The 19,655-nt window shown below is 38.3% G+C and overlaps 1 long non-coding RNA gene across 1 annotated transcript; it reads left to right on the top strand.

Moving 5' to 3' along the window:
- Positions 1-17,216: 17,216 nt before the first annotated feature.
- On the top strand, positions 17,217-18,549 carry LOC110690093. Its single transcript, XR_002505005.1, has 3 exons — positions 17,217-17,703; positions 17,819-17,925; positions 18,071-18,549. It is a non-coding gene; the product is annotated as an uncharacterized LOC110690093 (long non-coding RNA).
- The last annotated feature ends 1,106 nt before the right edge of the window (positions 18,550-19,655 follow it).

Below are 19,655 nucleotides of genomic sequence, written 5' to 3'. Positions count from 1 at the left end.
TTATTTTTGCCTTCTTACCAACTATCCCACATTGAAAGATGATGGGAATTCTTGGGATCATTTCCCTATAAATACCCATCATGGGGTATTGGGATTTGACTTGAGTTGGCAAACTTTAAGGGATCTCCAAAAGCGAGAAAACCTTTGTTTGTAAACTCTAAGTTATTTTTGGTCTAGCCCCGACTAAGCTTCGGGGTAGGGACCGGTTACGGTTCGGTAGCGAGGGTGTGTGCCGTTGGAGGTTCTCGTACTTGCAAAGCTTGAAGCTTTCAAGTCCGAGCTCAACAGTTAAGCAAAGCACGCTACAAGGGTGAGCATTCTTTCTCTCTCTTCTCTTATGCTTTTGTTTACTTGCATGCTTTTATTTATGTTGTAATTATTATGCATGCGATCCGGTTATCGTGTTCTGTTTCCATGCAGTGTCTGATAACGCAAAACCCAATAGCGGTATAAGAGTCTCTTGCTTTTAATTTTTACAACTAAAAATTAATTACGATGATTAAAAATGGATTTAAATTTCTGGTTTAGCATCCTCATTAGATTAGGAGCTCGTTTTTAATTGTTTTAAAATTGTATTTATGCTAATTTTGGATTACGAACTCCGATTTTAACTCATAAATAGTGAATTTTAGGTGGAATCGACGTCTTAAATCAAAAGTTACCCACTTAGTGTTATAAATGGCCTTTTAGAAGCCAAAATCCACCAAGAAAATGGTTTTTCGAGGGGTTTTTTGTTTTTGACGAAAAATTTTAAATCTTTAAACCTTGAATAATTATAGCATGCAATTTTTAGATTTTGTGTTAGATTATACCATTAATCTTCTGCAATTTTAACCTTCATTAAGCATGTTTATGAAGTCATAATTGGTGCTTTGGTTAGCTCTTATTTTTCATCTAAACTTGCAATTTCACATTTTTGCAAATTAATTGCTTGGAGTGTGAATGTTTATGGTGAAATTGTATTTTTGAAGCCCCTGAAATATTAAAAACTCAATCTTTATTGTTTATTTGGTTGGACCTTAAATTTCTAAAATCCATAAAGAACAAATTTTTGGTTTTAATCATTTTTAAGTTGATTAAAATCTTAAAATGTTCATACTTGTGCTTAAAAATTGTTGTTCTTCATATTGGATGATTACAAAATTCAAATGTGCACAAGTGAGTGTTGGATAAAAATTTTCCATTAGATGAATGATTATCTATTTAACTATTTTGTCAAAACTCATTATTAATTTATGTTGGTTAAATAAATTGTGAGAATAGCCCTCAATTTTTGTAGCATCAAGTTGAGCCAAAAATAATTTAAAGAACGGTTCTTGTATTAATTTTGGCATGGTTTGTGCACTAAAAATTGAACTTTTTTAAGTTGGACTTATTTTATTTTTTATGTTGCTGAATGTTGGTTCTAAGAATAATTTAGAATTAATTTTATTTTGTCACACACAAAATCGGAAAAAAATTCCAAGACACAAGCACGTAAATCAAGGCATCAAGCCCCTAGCACAACCCTCAGCTAGCTGGGCTGCTTGCGCAACCCACATGTGGCTGCCGAGGAAGTGCACCGTGCTTGGTGCGCAAGTGTATGCGAGCAGCACCACTTGGTGCGGAGATGCGTGTGGTGCGGCAATGCCGCTGCTAGGCAGCGTGCAGCTCGCAAAGCCACAAGGCCTGCACGGCCAGCATGAGTGTGTTTGCAAGCACGGTGCTAGGCCCAGCGTAACGCATGAAAGCGACACTATTAGCCACTAACACGTGGCTTGACGCTGCTGTGCATGTGCGGGGCAGCACCCACGCATGGAAGCCAAGGCTTCGTGCCTAGCTAACCGAGCCTCAAGGCTTGGTGCCTAGCAAGCCGAGCCTCAAGGTTTGGATGCTAAGTACTCGGCCGTTTGAGGGGCTATTAATTTTTTTTGCAGTTTTTCGGTTTTTTGTTTTAATTAAAACGAGGCTAAGCCTCAATTTTTCCCGGCATTTGCAATATAATTTGGCAAAATTTTAGGTTAACCAGCTTAATTAATTTTAATTGGATTAATTTTAATTAAGTTGGATGTGGGATTTAGTGGGAGCTTCATGAATCGTTTCGAGCTATTATTATGGCATTAATTTACATAATCGTATAACAACTTTGACTAGTTTTAATTAGGCGCGTTATTGGATTAACCATCTAAGTTAGTAACTAGTTTTGCACTCGTTTTGGATTATTGCTTGAATTATTTGTAAAATGCATGGGTCATTCACGTTAATGAATGGATGAATGGAATAGATATTCTAATGCATGTTTTACAAAATGGCAACTAGTGGGGCCTGACTAGGATAGTAAATACGGACTGCGTTCCGTTTTTTATTTTTGTAAATCTAAATACGGACTGCGTGCCGTTAAGTATTTTTTCTCTTAAATTATTTAGATTAGTCCTAACTTTTCTAGTAGTTGCATAATTGGTGGTGATGTCTCGAAGATGACATTTCTAAGAAGACGAAGCCAAGAAGATGCAACGAAGGCCCTTGAAGATTTGAACACTCAAGTTTTAAGGGGTCATGCTAGTTGCCAAATGCATCTTCATTTATGCTTTATATATTTATGATTATGCTTATATATTGCGATGTTAGATGCATGTTTAGGATTTCGAATGTTGAATGATTAGTTTAGTTTACTTAAATCAACCTACATAGAAACCCTAAGTCCCAAAGAATATTGAGTTAAATCTACCATTCCAAAATGACACTTACGGAACTAATGAAAATAGTTATGCATGGGCTATGCAAAAGCAAGGCATTACTACTTTCTTAGGGAAGTAAGGTATGTTGATGCGCTTGCCAAAGCGAGGCATCATTATACACGTTAGTTTTGGTTAAACTAATTAACGATATCAGTAAGGAGTCCTTAGATGTCGTGGCAATGGAGATAAACGTCAAGAAAGCATTAGATGCGATGTTTTATCGAACCAAGAGTAGTTTAGAGTTATTAGCAATTAGATTTCTTACCTTAAAAAATTAAGTGCTAAGATAAACCAAAGCATGCTTAATCACTTTTTGATTTTTGGGGTCTTAGAATCGTTTTACTCTCGCCTAAAATGGACAATTTTGAATGTGTGGATAAAACGCTTAATAAGATTGAAAATTTGCATGTATGCTTTAAATTTCAAACTTATTAGTTTTATGAATGGTTTTCATTGCAAATTCCTTCAATTGTAGAAACATGTCTGCAACTAACATCAACAACAACCAGTTTTCACTCCCGTTCTATTCTCGATATAGAGAAGTTGAATGGAACAAACTTCCTTGATTGGCAAAGGAACTTGTGTATAGTTCTCATGCAATAGAAAAAGGAATACGTCCTTGATGAGGAAATTCCTGACGTTCCTAATGAGGAGGTCACTCAGGCTTCCCTAAACTGATAGCACACTGCTAATGGGGATGTCAAATACAACATGTTGGCCACAATGTCTCCGGATCTCCAAAAGACCTTCTTTGGAAAAGAGACGGCTTTTGAGATCATTTCTGAACTTCAAAACATGTTCCAAGAGCAGGCCCGAAATGAGCGGTTTGAGAGCCATATGCAAATCCTTGAAGCAAAGCTCAAGAAAGGAGAGTCGGTCAGCCCACATGTACTTAAAATGATAGGATTATTTGAGAACATGGAAAGGCTTGATGATGGGTATTCAACCGAGATGGAAATTGACATTATTCTCCACTCGCTGCACAAAGGCTATGTTCTGTTCAAGATGAACTATAATATTCACAGCATGTAGAAAACCCTCACCGAGCTTCATGGAATGTTGAAGCAAGCCGAGAAAATGCTCAAGGATGAGGGGAAGCATGATATGCTTATGGTCAAGAAGGGCAAGTCATTCAAGCGCTCGAGCAAGTAGAAAGGCTTTAAGGGGAAGAGTAAGAAGACCTTTCCACCTAAGTCAAAAGCTACCAAGGGCGACAAGGAAAAGAAGGTAGCCTCTTCTCAATCCAATTCCGAATGTTTCTACTGCAAGAAGAACGGACATTGGAAACGGGATTGCCAGAAATTTAAGGAGGATAAGAAGAATGGCACCGTTGCTTCTGGATCAGGGATATATGTTATAAACCTTAACTTTACTAGCAAAGCTTTATGGGTGTATATACCGGATGTGGCTCACACCTTTGTTCCAATGCTCAGGGACTAAGGAAAAGTATAAAGCTGGTGACGGGAGAAGTGGAACTCCGGGTCGGCAATGGAGCAAGGATTGCCGCCGTATCCGTTAGGACACTTAGTTTGTCTTTGCCCTTTGGGGTTGTTTTATAACTTGAAAATTGTTATCATGTTCTAAACATTACCAAAAACATTATTTCAATTTCGGCGTTGGATGCCCAGGGTTTTGAATTTCGGATAAAAGACAATAGTTATTCATTTTATCTTGATAATGTTTTATATGGTACGGCACATTCAGAAAATGGTCTTTATGTGATTTCACTAGACAAACAGGTTTATAATGTTAATGATACCACCAAAAGAGCTAAGACCATTGAGTCGAAATAAACCTACTTATGGCATTGTCGTCTTAGCCATATTAACATCAAACGCATCAACAAAGTTCTTGATGAAGGGATTCTTGATTCATTCAACTTAGAGTGGTTTGAAAACTGCAAAGGATGTCTACTTGGAAAGATGATAAAATAGTCATTCTCCAAGTTAGGAGAAAGGGTTACTTATTGGGTCTTATACACACAGATGTATGTGGACCAATGAGCACAATCGCAAGAAATGGTTATCGCTATTTTATCACATTCACGGACGACTTTAGTAGATATGGCTATGTCTACCTTATGTCGCACAAATCTGAATCTTTTGACAAAATCAAAGAATTTCAAAGTGAAGTGGAAAATCAGCTTGGCAAGAAAATCAAAGCACTTCGATCGGATCGAGGTAGCGAGTATTTGAGCTACGAATTCGAAGATCATTTGAAAGACATGGAATTCTCTTAGAACAGATACCTCCTGGAACTCCACAATGGAATGGAGTGTTCGAGAGGAGAAATCAAACTCTGTTAGACATGGTTCGATCAATGATGGGTCTTAGCGATCTTCCTATCTCTTTCTGGGTACAGGTACTTCTAACCGCGGCACTTACACTGAACCGCGCTCCGTCAAAAGCTGTCGAAAATAATCCATATGAATTATGGACGAAGAAACCTCTACGGTTGTCTTTTCTTAAGATTTGGGGTTTCGAAACATATGTCAAAAGACTCATATCTGATAAGCTTGCACCAAAATCTGATAAGTGTTTCTTTATGGGATTTCCAAAAGAAACAAAGGGGTATTACTTCTACAACCAATCTGAGAACAAAATATTCGTTGCTCGAGATGATGTCTTTTTGGAAAAGAAGCATCTTTCCAAAATGACAAGTAGGAGAAAAATGGAACTCAATGAAGTTTGAGAAGGTGAGAAACAAATTCAAACTGACAATCAAAGTGCTTAGGAAGCAACTGTTGAAAATGGTCAAAGCCAAAATGACAAAAGCAAATTCTCAATCTATTACCTTGCGTAGGCCACAAAGGCCAAGATCTCAACCAAACAGATACCTCGGTGTTGTCTTAACCGAGAATCAAGACATCCTAGTTATGGATGAAGATGAGCCAGTGACATACAAACAAGCTATGACGAGCCCTGAATCTGTAAAATGGCAAGAATCCATGAAATCCTAGATGGACTCCATGTTTGAAAATCAAGTCTTGGACTTGGTTTATTTGCCCGAAGGTTACACACCAATCGGTTGCAAATGGATTTTCAAGTTGAAAACCGACAAAGATGGAAATGTACATGTATACAAAGCTAGATTGGCGGAAAAAGTTTACAAGCAAATTCACGGCGTTGATTATGATAAAAACTTTTTGCCAGTCGCCATGCTTAATTCCGTTCGAATTATCCTAGCAATTGCTGCATATTATGATTATGAGATATGGCAAATGGATGTCAAAACCGCCTTCCTTAATGGGATTTTGGAAGTAACTATGTACATGACACAATTGGAAGGTTTTGTAGATCCAAACAATGCTGGGAAGGTATGCAAGCTTAAGAAGTACATTTATAGACTAAAGCAGGCAAGCAGAAGTTGGAATCTGCGATTCGATGAAGCCACTAGTAAGTTTGGTTTTATCAAGAATCCAGATGAGTCTTGTGTTTACAAGAAGGTCGATGGGAGTGACATCGCATTCCTTGTCTTATATGTCGATGAAATATTGCTCTTTGGAAACAACATTCCAATGTTGGAGTCTGTAAAGGCTTGGCATGGAAAGTGTTTTTCAATGAAGGAGTTGGGAGACGCACAGTACATATTGGGCATCAAGATTGGGATACATCTAAAAGGATGATTAAATTGAGCCAAAGTACTTATATCGATGAGGTACTGGCACGATTCAATATGGAGGAAGCCAAAAGAGGCCACCTACCCATGTCACATGGCAAAACTTTCAGCAAGAAACAGTGTCTGAAGACACCTGATGAGCGAGAGAGGATGAGTCAAATTGCATATGCTTCGCTTATTGGATCGATCATGTATGCCATGATATGTACTAGGCCAGATGTATCGTATGCCTTGAGTGCTACGATTCGATACCAATCAGACCCAGGAGAAGCGCATTGGACTGCGGTCAAGAATATCCTAAAGTACCTGAAAAAGAACAAGGATAAATTTCTGGTCTATGGTGGGAGTAAGGATTTGGTTGTAAAAGGATATATCGACGCAAGCTTCCAGACTGACAGCGACGACATCAAGTCACAATCAGGATACATGTTTTATCTTAATGGATGAGCGTTTAGTTGGAAGAGTGCTAAGCAAAACACGACTGCAGATTCTACAACTGAAGCCAAATACTTGGCAGCTTCAGAAGCAGATAAGGAGGCAGTTTGGATTCGTAAGTTCATTGGTGAACTTGGTGTTGTCCCCTCAATAAAGGGACCTATAGACCTCAACTGTGATAATAGTGGGGCTATTTCTTAGGGATAAAGAGCCAAGGGAGCATCAGAAAGTCAAACATGTCATGAGGCAATTTCACATGATAAGGGAATGGAAGTCCGAGGGTGAAATAAGAATTTGCAAGATTGGAACGGACGACAATGTAGTCGATCCACTCACTAAACCTTTGCCTCAAGTAAAATACAACAACCACGTTAAGGAAATGGGAATCAGGCATATTGGATATTGGCTTTGATTTCCCTATTTGTGTGTTTTAATTAAGTTGTGGAGATCTTAATGTAAAACACTAAGTTAAACCATTCATTTATGGAGAAATTTAAGTTTTCTGTAAATTATTATTCCATTTCTATTTAATTGTGGTTTAGAATTAAATAATGAGTCCATTCGATTTGATAATATTCAAAACTTGGATAAAGAAACACTTATTAAGTGAACATTGAATATCATATCGAAATTATCCCTAATCGAGGTCATTTGAAAGTTGGACGACTAATGACCGCATGAGATTAATGTGTAGTATGATTTAAAGCACTGTTTCTTGTGTTATAAGGACAAAATTGTCTTATATCATTTGCACAGGTATGAGTTTGGAACTATACCGGATCGACCTATGAGAATACTTTGAGAGATTTCACAATCGTCATAAGTATATTACTCATTATGGCTATCGGAACCTCTTTCCTCAACCATGAGCATTGCTAGTTCTCTTGTTTGAGTACTAGTCCGCTTTGATGTAGTTAAACGTCTGCCGTACTAGGGGATTATAAAGGCAACACTCGGGTGGCAAGGGTCTCTTAGTAAGGGAAGTTGATAGTGCAAGGCTGGGAATGTCCCCCTATTAACAGTAGGGAACATGTCTTTGTTGTTTACAAGGCCTCTCGAAGAGTGAGACTGTGAAAATGCAGGTACTGCTCAAATGGATTTAGAAATCATCTGCTTATTGACAGTCAAACTCGGAAATCAAGAAACACTTCTAGACGTATAATAAGGATGACGATGAAACTTACCTTATAGTTCATGAAGAGACATTAAATGACATAGGAAATAGGCTATACACAATCAGTACACTTGTCCGGAAGGACAAGTGGGAGATTGAAAGGAATGCTGTCCTTAGAACAAGTGTATTATTCTGATAGAGGGTTCAGAATTAAAAATAAAGCTAATTATTCAGTGAGGTCAAGTGATCGGAATGCCTAGCTGGAGGCCGTTTTCGATAAGTAATAGTAAAATTAATGAATAATTAATATTACAGCTTAATCTTGACTGAACCCTTCGGGTCACATCCAATCGTGTAATTGAACCGAAGCGACGAATTAATCCGAAGGATTATATGAATAAATAGAGATTTTACGAACAAAGACGTCGGATTCCGAGCTTAAAGCGTCGAAGCCAAGCGTCGTACGTCGAGTCGAATTTAAGAGCCCACGAGACGGAAAAATCATCCAAACAACAAGTCATCGCTAAGTTGTAGCGTTGTATTGGCCCAGCCATGCGAGGGCTAGGCTAGCATAGGCCACCAGTCGCAAGGCATGGTTGTACCACAACCCCAGCATACATGCGTGTACTAGGCTTGCTGGTCGAGCATGCTTGCGAGATTGGTGCGCCTGGCCACTTGCACGCTAGCACCAGCACGCATCAATGCGTAGTTGGGCTACCAGGCCTTGCCGCAAGCTGGAATTTGGCTGGTAGCGCACAAGGGACAGCAGCAAGCCCACACTAGCAAGGCACCAGCAGCTAGCAAAGCTCGCTCGGCCTCGCTAGCGAGAGCAGTGCACAACAACCCGCATAAGGGAGGCATGCTATTGCGGGCTGGTGCGAGGCCGCATGCGCACGAGCCAGTGAGCAGGCCCAACCAAGGGGCCAGGCCGCCAGCGAGGCAGCCTTGGCGCCCAAGGCAGGCCACGCCAGCTGGCGCGCTACGATAGGTCGAGTGTGTAGGGAGCCGGTTTTGTGGGTTTGTAGGGGAGCAAGGGGAAGGTGGTCCTCCCCTTGTGGTCCTCACCAAACCCCTTGCTCTCCATGTGACACTTGTTTCTTGGTGATTGTTTTGGCCTTTTAATTTAATTTAGAATCAAATTAAATCTTATTTTTGCCTTCTTACCAACTATCCCACATTGAAAAATGATGGGAATTCTTAGGATCATTTCCCTATAAATACCCATCATGGGGTATTGGAATTTGACTTAAGTTGTTGAACTTTAAGGGATCTCCAAAAGCGAGAAAACCTTTGTTCGTGAACTCTAAGTTATTTTTTGTCTAGCCCTGACTAAGCTTCAGGGTAAGGACCGATTAAGGTACAGTAGCGAGGGTGTGAGCCATTGGAGGTTCTCGCACTTGCGGAACTTGAAGCTTTCAAGTTCGAGCTCAACGGTTAAGCGAAGCACACTACAAGGGTGAGCATTCTCTCTCTCTCTTCTCTTATGTTTATTTTTATTTGCATGCTTTTATTAATGTTGTAATTATTATGCATGCAATCCGGTTATTGGGTTTTGTTTCTGCGCGACGTCGGACACCGCAAAATCCAACAGAAAGTGAGGAGGAGGAGCCTCCTTTACAACAACAACAACAAAATAGAAGGCAACTACAACAAAAACAACAACAAAGTCAACTACAAAAACAACACCATCAAATGCAAAGCTTGCAACTTGGCATGCAAGGTAGTATGCAACTTAACAAGGCATGTTTTTTCAATTGCAATCCCTTTACGATTCTAGTGTGCATAGAGGTGAGGTCACACCCCCGGTTAACTACCCATATAGGCCACCCCAACAAGGACTCGTGCCTTCTTAGGGGGGGTGACAACACTGCTACGTACCCCTATTGGCCAGATCCTTTGGACCCAATAGGTAACCTAGAGATTTTCCCGATGATTCCGTGAATTATGATTATAGAGTCACAGGTAGGAGTGACTATAGGGGTGACCCTAAATACCCTTATGTTGATCCTACGCACCCTAGACCCTTTGCTATGCCCCCCCCCATGACCAGTTGACCACTTGGCAACAAGACTTCTTTAAAGGTCATTATGGGTGGCCTCCCGGTTTCACCTGAGGTTGGGATCCTCATGGGCGTCCTTCAGGTTTCTCTTTTGCGGATAGGAGAAGAGGTAATGATGATGCCGGCCCTAGTGTCCACTAGTTCCCCCATTGGTTTGTTTGTTTCTTTCCCCCCCCCCCCTTTGGTCTCTCCCTTTCCCCTTGTTTGCATATGGAGCATCGAAGACGATGCTCATCTCTAGTGTGGAGGGGTGGTTGAGTCAAAAAGGTGTGTTGTTGGGTAAGTGTGGGGGGAGGCATTAAGGGATTATTGGAAAGTCAAAGGGAATTTCTTTGTGTGGTCTAGCTTTTGGTATTGTTGATTGCATGTGGTGTCTTGTTGGTTATGGTTTGATGATGATGATTATGATAATATGATGATTTGAGTTTGGGTAATTGGTATTGTCTAAAGTCTGATAATGTAGGTTTTATTTTTTTTCCTTCTTATTTTTCTCTAACCTTTCTTTGTATAGCTTTTGTTTCTTGTTTTCTCTCTCTCTCATTTGTAGCTTTGAAGAGCAATGGAAGCAATATAAGGATCAAGGTGAAATTGTAAGATTGCTTTAATTTTTCTTCAAGCGGCTCTTGGGTGAGACCTTTTCTCTTTCCTCTTTTACCTTTTATTGGTGTGCTTAGTTTAGGTCAGTTTAGAAAGAAGTTGAACAGTTCGAGGTTGTTTGCATTGGTTCTACGAAACCTAGGGATCGTTGATGTTAATATCGAACGATCATTGTATGTCGATTGGGACTTTACTTATTTTATATGCCTCATTTTTTAACTATTTGATTTCTTCCTCCTTTATTTTTCTTTTACTTTCTTTTGATAAACATGACTATGGAAAGTTGATAAAATGTGTGTTTTGGGTTTTGCTCTTTCGTTTGGACTTGATTATTTTGATATTGTGTCCTTGAATACTTGATTCTTCCTAGTTGGTGATGGAAAACACGGTTTGAGAGTGTTTTTGGTTGAATTTGATAAATTTTAACGCTAAGGTAGTAAGGTTAAGAACTATGAGGCCATTTGAAACCCTAGTTCACGAGAAAGTGGTAAGATGGAGTTGCTCTCTATAGTGGATTTGAAACCCTTGGTTGGAATTTGTTTTATTTTTATCCCTAGTGAGGTTGAATTGTTCTAGCCTTCATCACTTTGTTCAGTGGCACATTAGGATCCTTGACTATGCATGTCTTAATCCTTGTTTTGACCTCTAGCTACCCGAAATCGTGACTAGGCCACTCTAGGGGAGGACAAGGGCACTATTTCTCATTTTTGCCTAACTTTCTTTTTGTTTTGTTACAAATTTGATTTTCTATTTTGCATTTACCTATCTTGCTAACCAATTTGAGCCTATTTTTCCCCTTCTTGTTTAAACCACATTACAAACCTAATGGTCTATGTTTTCCCTACCCTCTTAGTTTAGTGAGGCATTCAGCATGTAAGGTTTGAGTTTTGAGTGAGTTCATTATAAGTAAGAAATGTATTGACATTGGTTAAAGTGAGAAAGTGAAAATTTTTGTATGAAATGTGTATGCTTGAAATGTATGAAAAGCAAAGTGAAATTTAAGAAAATTAATGAAGTTTCAAGTTAGTAAAAAAAAAAAAAAAAAAAAAAAAAAAAAAAAAAAAAAAACTATCAATCAAAGTTCGTTTCCCTTCCAATAAGTGTGGTAATGTTATGCGAAATGAAATGATGGTTTTTTGTTTGAAATTTGGTGATCTCCTTAAGTTTGTTTTTGAGAGAGGGCCCCTCTTTTGCTTCACTTAGGAAATACCACCAATTTTTCAAATTGTTTCCCAACCTATACCTTGAGCCATGGCATTACAACCCTTGAAAAGACCCTTAGACTTTAGGGGGGATTAGGTCAAAAATCTGTGGAGGGAGATAGACTTCAAACCTATGGAGAGAGTATGCATATTTGAGACGTCGGGATGACCTTCTCATGTTTCCACATAAATATATCTTTTCCCGGTTCATTCGCGGAATCATGAGAATTTAACTAAGGAGCGATTTGAAGCTAGTAGGGAGAACGCGACCCGGTTTGGTTGGGACGAAGGCGTAGAATGTAATCACTAGTTCTCTATGCTTAGCTTATTTTTTGTCATTTTCAACCATAAGCATCTTAGAATGTGTCTTCCCTCATTTAACTTAGAAAGGTGAGTATTCTTTGGTGCATGTCTCTCCCTATTAAGTCTAAATGGAGCATTTCCCACCTTAAAGCTTGATTGGTTTACCTAAACCTTGCCATGTTATGTTTGTCATAGTTAATTTTTCTTTTAGTGTTTGCTTTTCATTTTTTTTTCTTTCTTTCTTTTCTTCTTTTGGTTTATCAAGTTCACTTTTTCTCTTTTTCTCTCTAGTCTTGCTTGAGGACAATCAAGAGCCAAGTGTGAGGGATTTTGATGAAGTGGCATTTATGCCACTATTTTAACCCTCTTTAGGGAAGATTTACCCTCATTTGTCACTTGTTTGTGCCCTCTCTAGTTGATTTTATCCTTTATTTGGGTTATTTTTGCTTCCTCTTGCATGTGTTTTTCCTCTTTTTTTGTCTCTTCTTGTGTTTTCTAGCATTTTTGTATTTGTTTTGTAGATTTTTAGTGCTCTTGGAAGAAGGAAGACGAGCTATGATGATTAAGAAGAGGGAGAGATGGCAGTTTGGAGAGGGCGCGACGCAATCCCACAAGCCGTGGGCGCGGAGGTGAAGACCGCGGGCGCAACGAGAAGCTTTGGCAAACTTTCGAGCAATCTGGAGATAGCAGGCCGCACCTTGAGAGAGGGCTCTCTACCACTCACCGCAAGCGCGACACTTGTGAGCGCGGGTGCGGTCCTCTGATCACCTACTTTCCTCTGTTCCTGCACCGCAACCTCTCTTTTATCGAGAGAAGCCTCTCCTTCAGTCACCGCAAGCGCGGTCTTTGAGGTTCCATTTCCGTACCCAGATTAAAGAGGGCGGGGTGCGGTCAAGAGAAGGCGCGGCATAGTTCGTTATTTCCGGAATTATTAAGCACTATAAATAGCTCTTTTTCTTGAATTTTTGGAGGATCAAGTTTTATCAAGTATTAAATAAAGGGTTATTAGAGGATTGTAAGGAGAGAAACATTTCAGATTTTAGAGAGAGAAAGTTGCTTATTCTCCAAGTTTCTTCATTGTACTCAAGATTACTTCAAGTTTTCTTCAATCTAATGCAAGTATTTTTGAGTTTTCTTCATTAATCAAGCTTCGTATTAGTAATCTCTTATCTCTTTCCTTTTTATTTAGTTTTGATTGCTTTTTTATTGTGTTGATTTTCATCTATTTTCTTGATTTTACTTGTTTGATTGATTTTCTTTAACTTAGAATCATGTTTGATTTGGTTATTATTGAATTCATGCTTAGTGTAGTTTTGATGGCTATTTTCTCCTTTCTAGCTTAGATTTCTAGCTAGGGAAGGGGGTGAAGATCACGATTAGAGTAGTGAGTGATGATTATTGATTGGATATTGCTTTGAATTGATGATTTGTGCTTAGATTGTTTGGAATTATTGTTGTGCACCTTTAATTCCATTATTTGATTTCTAAATTAGATGCATGGGAATGATCTAGTTTAGATCTTAATCTATTTCATCAATTTGCTTGAACAGTTGCATGGAAATGAGTTGTTTGGGTAGGATTAATGTTCATTGGCATTTATTCATGTTGATTATCATGGTTTCCTTAGTTTGATCATGCTTTGAACCCCCTCTCCCTAGTGATTTGGTCATATTATCTTAATCTAGAATTCCTTGTTCCTTTTAGTTCATTTAGTTAATTTTAATGCATTTAGTTGCTTTCATAATTGTAGTAGCTTTATTTCTCTCATCAAAAACAACAAAAACATCAAATCTCCCCTTTCCTTCTCGCAATAGATTCGTGATCTTGCTTTAATTGTGCAATCCTCCCGTTTCCTTAGTGGTTCGACCCACCTTTTCTTAACACTATCTCGGTAGTATATGTGTAAGAATATAAATATTTTGATTTGATTTAGGGTAGTATCTAACTACCTATTATCCGACCATCAGATTTTTGGCGCCGTTGCCGAGGAGATGGGTAGTTTTGCACTTTTATTGTGATATTATTGGAAGCTTTTACTTTTGTTCATTTACTCTCTTGCTAGTCATTGCTAATTGTTTGTTTAGCTTTGGTGAATGCAAAGAAGGTCCCAAAGATCACCTACACATTACATTGATCACAAAATCAACCGTACATTAAGACAAGTCCGAAAGCTATATCAAGAAGAGTCCTGGGGCCTTGGTGGTATTGTTGAGTGAAAGTGATTCTTGGTCTTCAAGTTCTCAAAGTGAGGCAATGGCGGCACAAGAAGAGGACATTTGTTTCGTGAGTTCGGAAACCCGAAGGACTATGAACTCTTGTTACCCGTCACGGAAACCAATTTTACAATCCATCCCCAATATACAAGGATGGTACAAGCGGAGCGATTCCCGGGTTCACCAAGTGAAGATCCAATAGAGCACCTTGATAGATTTCTTGAGCTTTGTGCTATGATTCAAACTAATCGAGTTTCTCAAGAGTACATCCGTATGCACTTATTTCGGCAATCTCTCTCGGGTAGAGCCAAGAAATGGCTTAAGCAAGTCAAGCCTAATTCTCTCACAACATGGAGGGAGGCAGTTAAGGCATTCTTGAAGAGGTTCATCTCCGAAGAAAAGATCGCCGAAATGAGGAGAAAGATTGCATCATTTGAGCAAGAAGCGGATGAGAGCCTTAGTGAAGCTTGGGAAAGGTTCAAAGAGTTGGTACAAGCATGTCCTCACCATAAATACAATCAAAGCTTAGTCATGTGATTCTTCTATGATGGTTTGGAACCTATGTCTAGAGCAAACTTGGATGCGGGGACGGGTGGACAATTGATCAAGATACCCCAAAATCAAGTTGAAGTAACAATCGAAGAGGTAGCTAAGAATTACTCTTATGGTGGTAGAAGGAGGAACACACCCAAGAAAGGTGGGAAGTATGAATTGGAGAAGATTAACCAATTGCAACATCAAATTGAGCTTTTGACAAAAGGGCTTTCCAAGTTAAATACAAGTGTTAATGGTGGCTCAAGCTCCTCGCAAGTCAATGCTTTCTCTTGTGAGATATGTGGAGGAACCAATCATGATACATTATATTGTGGGGGTATGAGCCCCGAGTATGTGGCGGCATTTAACTCGAGGCAAGATGGTTTTAAGGGCAATGGAGTTTGAGTTGCTTAGCTTGGAGGCAACTACCTCCCGGTTTTGCACCTCAACCCCAACAATGGGACCAACAAAACCAACTATCTTTCAACACTAACCCTCAATTCCAAAACCCACCTCCACTTCAAAATCAAAACCCAAGAGGAAACTACCCTAGAAACAACCAATACAACAACCAAAACTAATACAACAATAAAAACCAAGTCTCCCAAAGGCATCAAGACCAAGCACCACAAGTGGATCAAACACCAACCCAACTCCTCCAAGCCATGACCCAGCAACTACAAAACTTTAGCTAACAACTTAAAAACCAAATTCAAACCCAAAGTCAACAAATGCAAGAGGTCAAGGCTCATAACAAAATGGTTGACTCCCAATTGGCCGAAAGAGCATCCTTCAATTCACCTTCTACTCTACCCGGACAACCAAATCCTAACCCATCTCACAACATTAAAACCGACTCTTTCAAAGAAATCACATTGAGATCGGGAGCATCATATGAAGGTCCAAAACAGAAAATTAGTGAGGAAAAGAATGGAGGAGAAGAGGGTATGAGTGAGGATAAGAAAGTTGAGAAAGAAAAAGTTGTTAAGCAAGAAGAATTACTAGCTTTGCCTGGAGTTTTATCTGTTCAGCCATATGAGCATTTTGAGTCAGATAATAAGGATTATGGAGTTTTGTGACATATTTTCTTTTTAATTACTAGCTAAGCTTATGTATATGCTTGGTACAAAACTTGATCTTAGTATGTATGAAGTGTATGTTTGTGACTTTGGATGATGTTTTTACGATACAATCTTCTACCAGGCCTCATGTATGATTCTTAGACAAGCTAATTGGTTGTACACACTACACAGTGCGTGTAGATCTGTTCTGCTTGTCAGTTGGCATTAGAATATTAGATGTTCATTGATGTTTTCATGTAATAGAAGAAAGTGAATAACCATTATTAGGTTTCATTAACATTGTGGAGTATGGTATTGGTGTTTTGGTCATTCTTTTCATTAACATTGTCCAGCCCTGCTGCGCTGACCATTATCTTTTTGGGGTAATAACTCCTACCTCATTGTCATATCCAGCACAACTTCAACAATTTTCTACGAGTTCTCAGTAGGATCTGCATCATAGTCTTATGCTTGCTTGTTTGAGAATTAATGTTCGAGAATATTAAAATTCATTTCTTTTTTCCCTGGCATATGCAGTCATTGCCGTATAACAAGTTATTGGTTTCTTTTCTGCTTGTGTTTTTTCTTTTTAAAAAAAAAAATTGTTGAGAAAAAAGACTCAGACCATATGTTTGAAAGGATGGTGAATTTGTTGTCTTTGCGACCAGATTAATGCCTGCCACTAGTCAAGCTTCTCCTTATATGCATGACTATAAAGATATTGGTTGCTCTGTTGCAGGTAACAGATTGTCTTCTAATGCTTCAGAATCCACCCAAACAACAGATATCAGCAAAACCAAGCTTTTCATAGCAGGTAATTAAGCATACTTATTAGCTTTCTGACTTCTTTTTTTTTTTTTCCTTTTTCAAATTATCGCTTTGCTATAGTATACTTCATATTAAGATCCCTCAGTATCACAGTATAATAGAAGTATTACGTACCATAGTAATATAATATCTATTCAACAGAGGATTTATATATCAGGGAGTGAGCGCACCTTGGAATTTACCCAACAAAGCAACTGCCAGTTTAATTACAAGAAGAATCATGTGGGTTCAATTGTGATGGAAGTTGAACACAATTATTACTTATAATACCCTTGATTTCACTTTTTCAATTCATTGATCTTTCAAGCCATTAATCTAATCCAGTGATCCATAGGAGGCAGGGGATCCTTTTTTCCACTCCTCTGATGTCTTCTCCCTCTAGTTATGATCTTATCTCAGTCACCATACCTGGTTGACTAAATTGCTCCTACATTTCTACCCCTCCCCACTAAAAGAGGTGAAATCGTATTGCTTGATCTATTGAACGTACTTCTCTCTGAATCTGATAGCCACATTACTCACTTGTAGCTCTACTTATTATAGGGTGGTTGGAACAAAGTTGTTAGTCTTCCTGTAACAGTAAGTTTTATTATTGGATTTCCTATTTGCCGTTGATTGATTGTGTGAGCATTTAACATAGCATCATTATTATTAATAATATTCTTGTAAAATCGTGTCAAATCCTAAATAGAGGTTAGAACAATATGACAGCTAATCGTGGACAGAGGTAGTACTTTGATTTATCTGCCTGAATGTCTGTTTGTGTGGATGGGTTGAAGAGTTCCATCGAACACAACAGTGAACTCCCAAGCTGGAAACCTGTGTTTGATATTACTTGCCTGGTTCACCAATGCTCAAAGCACTGGTTATTATTGCATATTGCTGAGTAGAGTTTTTTTTTTTTTTTTTTTTTTTTTTTTTTTTTTTTTTTTTTCAGGTCTGTTATTCTATACTTCCGAAAACTCGAAAAGACATTACGTGCAGCCTTTGAATCCTTTGGGGAATTAAAAGAAGGTACTTAGGTACGTTCTGTCTTCCAAATGATACTTTCTTCTAAACTCTCGTTATGTGAACTCTTTGATCTCTACGTTCAGCTGCTATGTTATAATGCTAATTGCTTGTAAATATTCTCTGCAGTTAAGGTTATCATGGATAAGATCTCTAAGAGGTCGAAGGGATATGCATTTGTTGAGTACACCACTGAGGATGCTGCTACCGCGGCTCTACAAGAGATGAATGGCAAAGTAGGCTCACATTGAGGCATCGTCATCAAGATTTCGTGTTAATTTGCGTTTTTTTTTATAATTAAAAAAAAAAAAAAAAAAAAAAAAAAAAAAAAAAAGAAGATTCGTAAGACATAGGCTAACACTCTTTGCTGGTATATTGCAGATTATAAATGGGTGGATGATAGTTGTTGATAGAGCAAAAATGAAGCCGCGTCACAGTACGAAACGCTCAAAATCATTGTCATCACGAAACAAACATGCTAAGTAGAGTTTCTGCTTCATCAAAATTTACAAACCAACAACTGAAGACGGACAATTCTTTCAAGCACAATTTTTAGGTGGTCTTCCAAACGAAATCCTTAGGTGCTCAGCTGAAAGAGGATTTTTCCGTAGGTGCTGTCCATGAAAGGCTGAGCTGAGAAAGATACAACTTAAATGAGGAATGATATAGGCTAAAGTTAGCAAGGTTGCTGCATCAAAATATTTGAAATAAAATCCTATTTGAAGGGAAAAGTATGGTATCAACATTTTTTTTGTAGCAGGTGGTAAATTTAAGGGATGAAATATAGCAAAGACAATTGTACTTTATGCGGAGTATTAATACAATGTTAATTTGTGATGGGTGTTGTGCATTTTTACCTAAAGTAAGATTATTTTCCCTTTAAATTATAGCAGTATATATAGCAGCAAACAACTCGGCTCATAATCCTGGGAAATTAGCACAAACTAATGGTGTAAGGTTGAAAATTTCTCAGGTTTTGGCAACTTAAATCTCTTCAAAAATGGTTGATGATTGAGTTGAAGGTGTCTTTGTTCAGTTCTGCTACTCTATTCGGCTAATATCTCAAAGAAAATGAGGGAAGAGAGAGTGGTGACAAAGAACATAATGTGAAAAATGATAAATGGAGATGAAGCATAGATGATAATTTATCCATTTTGAAGTACTATTGTCACTCTGATAACTTTGATAGGCGTTCACTGTTCTTCACCACACATTTATCATGTATATGTTAATCGTTTAATCAACAAACAGGTTTACTAAATGAAATATTTTATAAATTCGCTACTGGTAATGTTTGTTAAGGAGTCATCATCAAAAACAAGCATCTCATAGTGATGAATTAGCCTAAGAATTAAGATGTAAGCAACATTAGTTATGTAGTAACATTGATTTGCACCAACAACAATCATACAAGCAAAATTGAGAATAATGAAGTTCATATAAAGCTATCAAAGTTGGTCTGGATCTGAAAATCCGATCCGCGGTCCGATCTCGGAATAAAACTGGTGGTCCAAAACTTGATATGAACGCTAAATGATTCGGTTTTAGTCCGAATCCGATCCAAAACCAACTTGGTTCGAAGCCAATCTGTAACTCGAGCGGTCCGACCCAAACCCGTCGGATCCGAAACCATCCCAATTCGAACCCGCCCGATCCGGCTATTCGAAAAAAGTTTGAATACGGTCAAAACGGTCAAACTTTGAAAAAAGTACTAGATTAATAATGTTCAAAATAGTTAATAATAAATAATTGATAATTCAAATGATTTAATACTTATTGCAAATAAAATAAACTAATTCACAAATGACAATCGTGTTTAAAAAGTCTAAAATTATAACTAGTTCCGATTTGATTCAATCCGAAATTACCCGACCCACAAATCTTCGCCCACAAAAATCCTTATCCGATGATGATCCGGACTCACAATCCGAAATAAGATCCGATCCGATCGCGCAATGATCCGAAA

Source organism: Chenopodium quinoa, unplaced genomic scaffold, assembly GCF_001683475.1.
Source record: "Chenopodium quinoa cultivar QQ74 unplaced genomic scaffold, ASM168347v1, whole genome shotgun sequence".
NCBI classification, from domain to species: Eukaryota; Viridiplantae; Streptophyta; class Magnoliopsida; order Caryophyllales; family Amaranthaceae; genus Chenopodium; species Chenopodium quinoa.
Note: the sequence above shows the minus strand (reverse complement) of the source record. Positions and strands in the feature narration are given on the sequence as shown.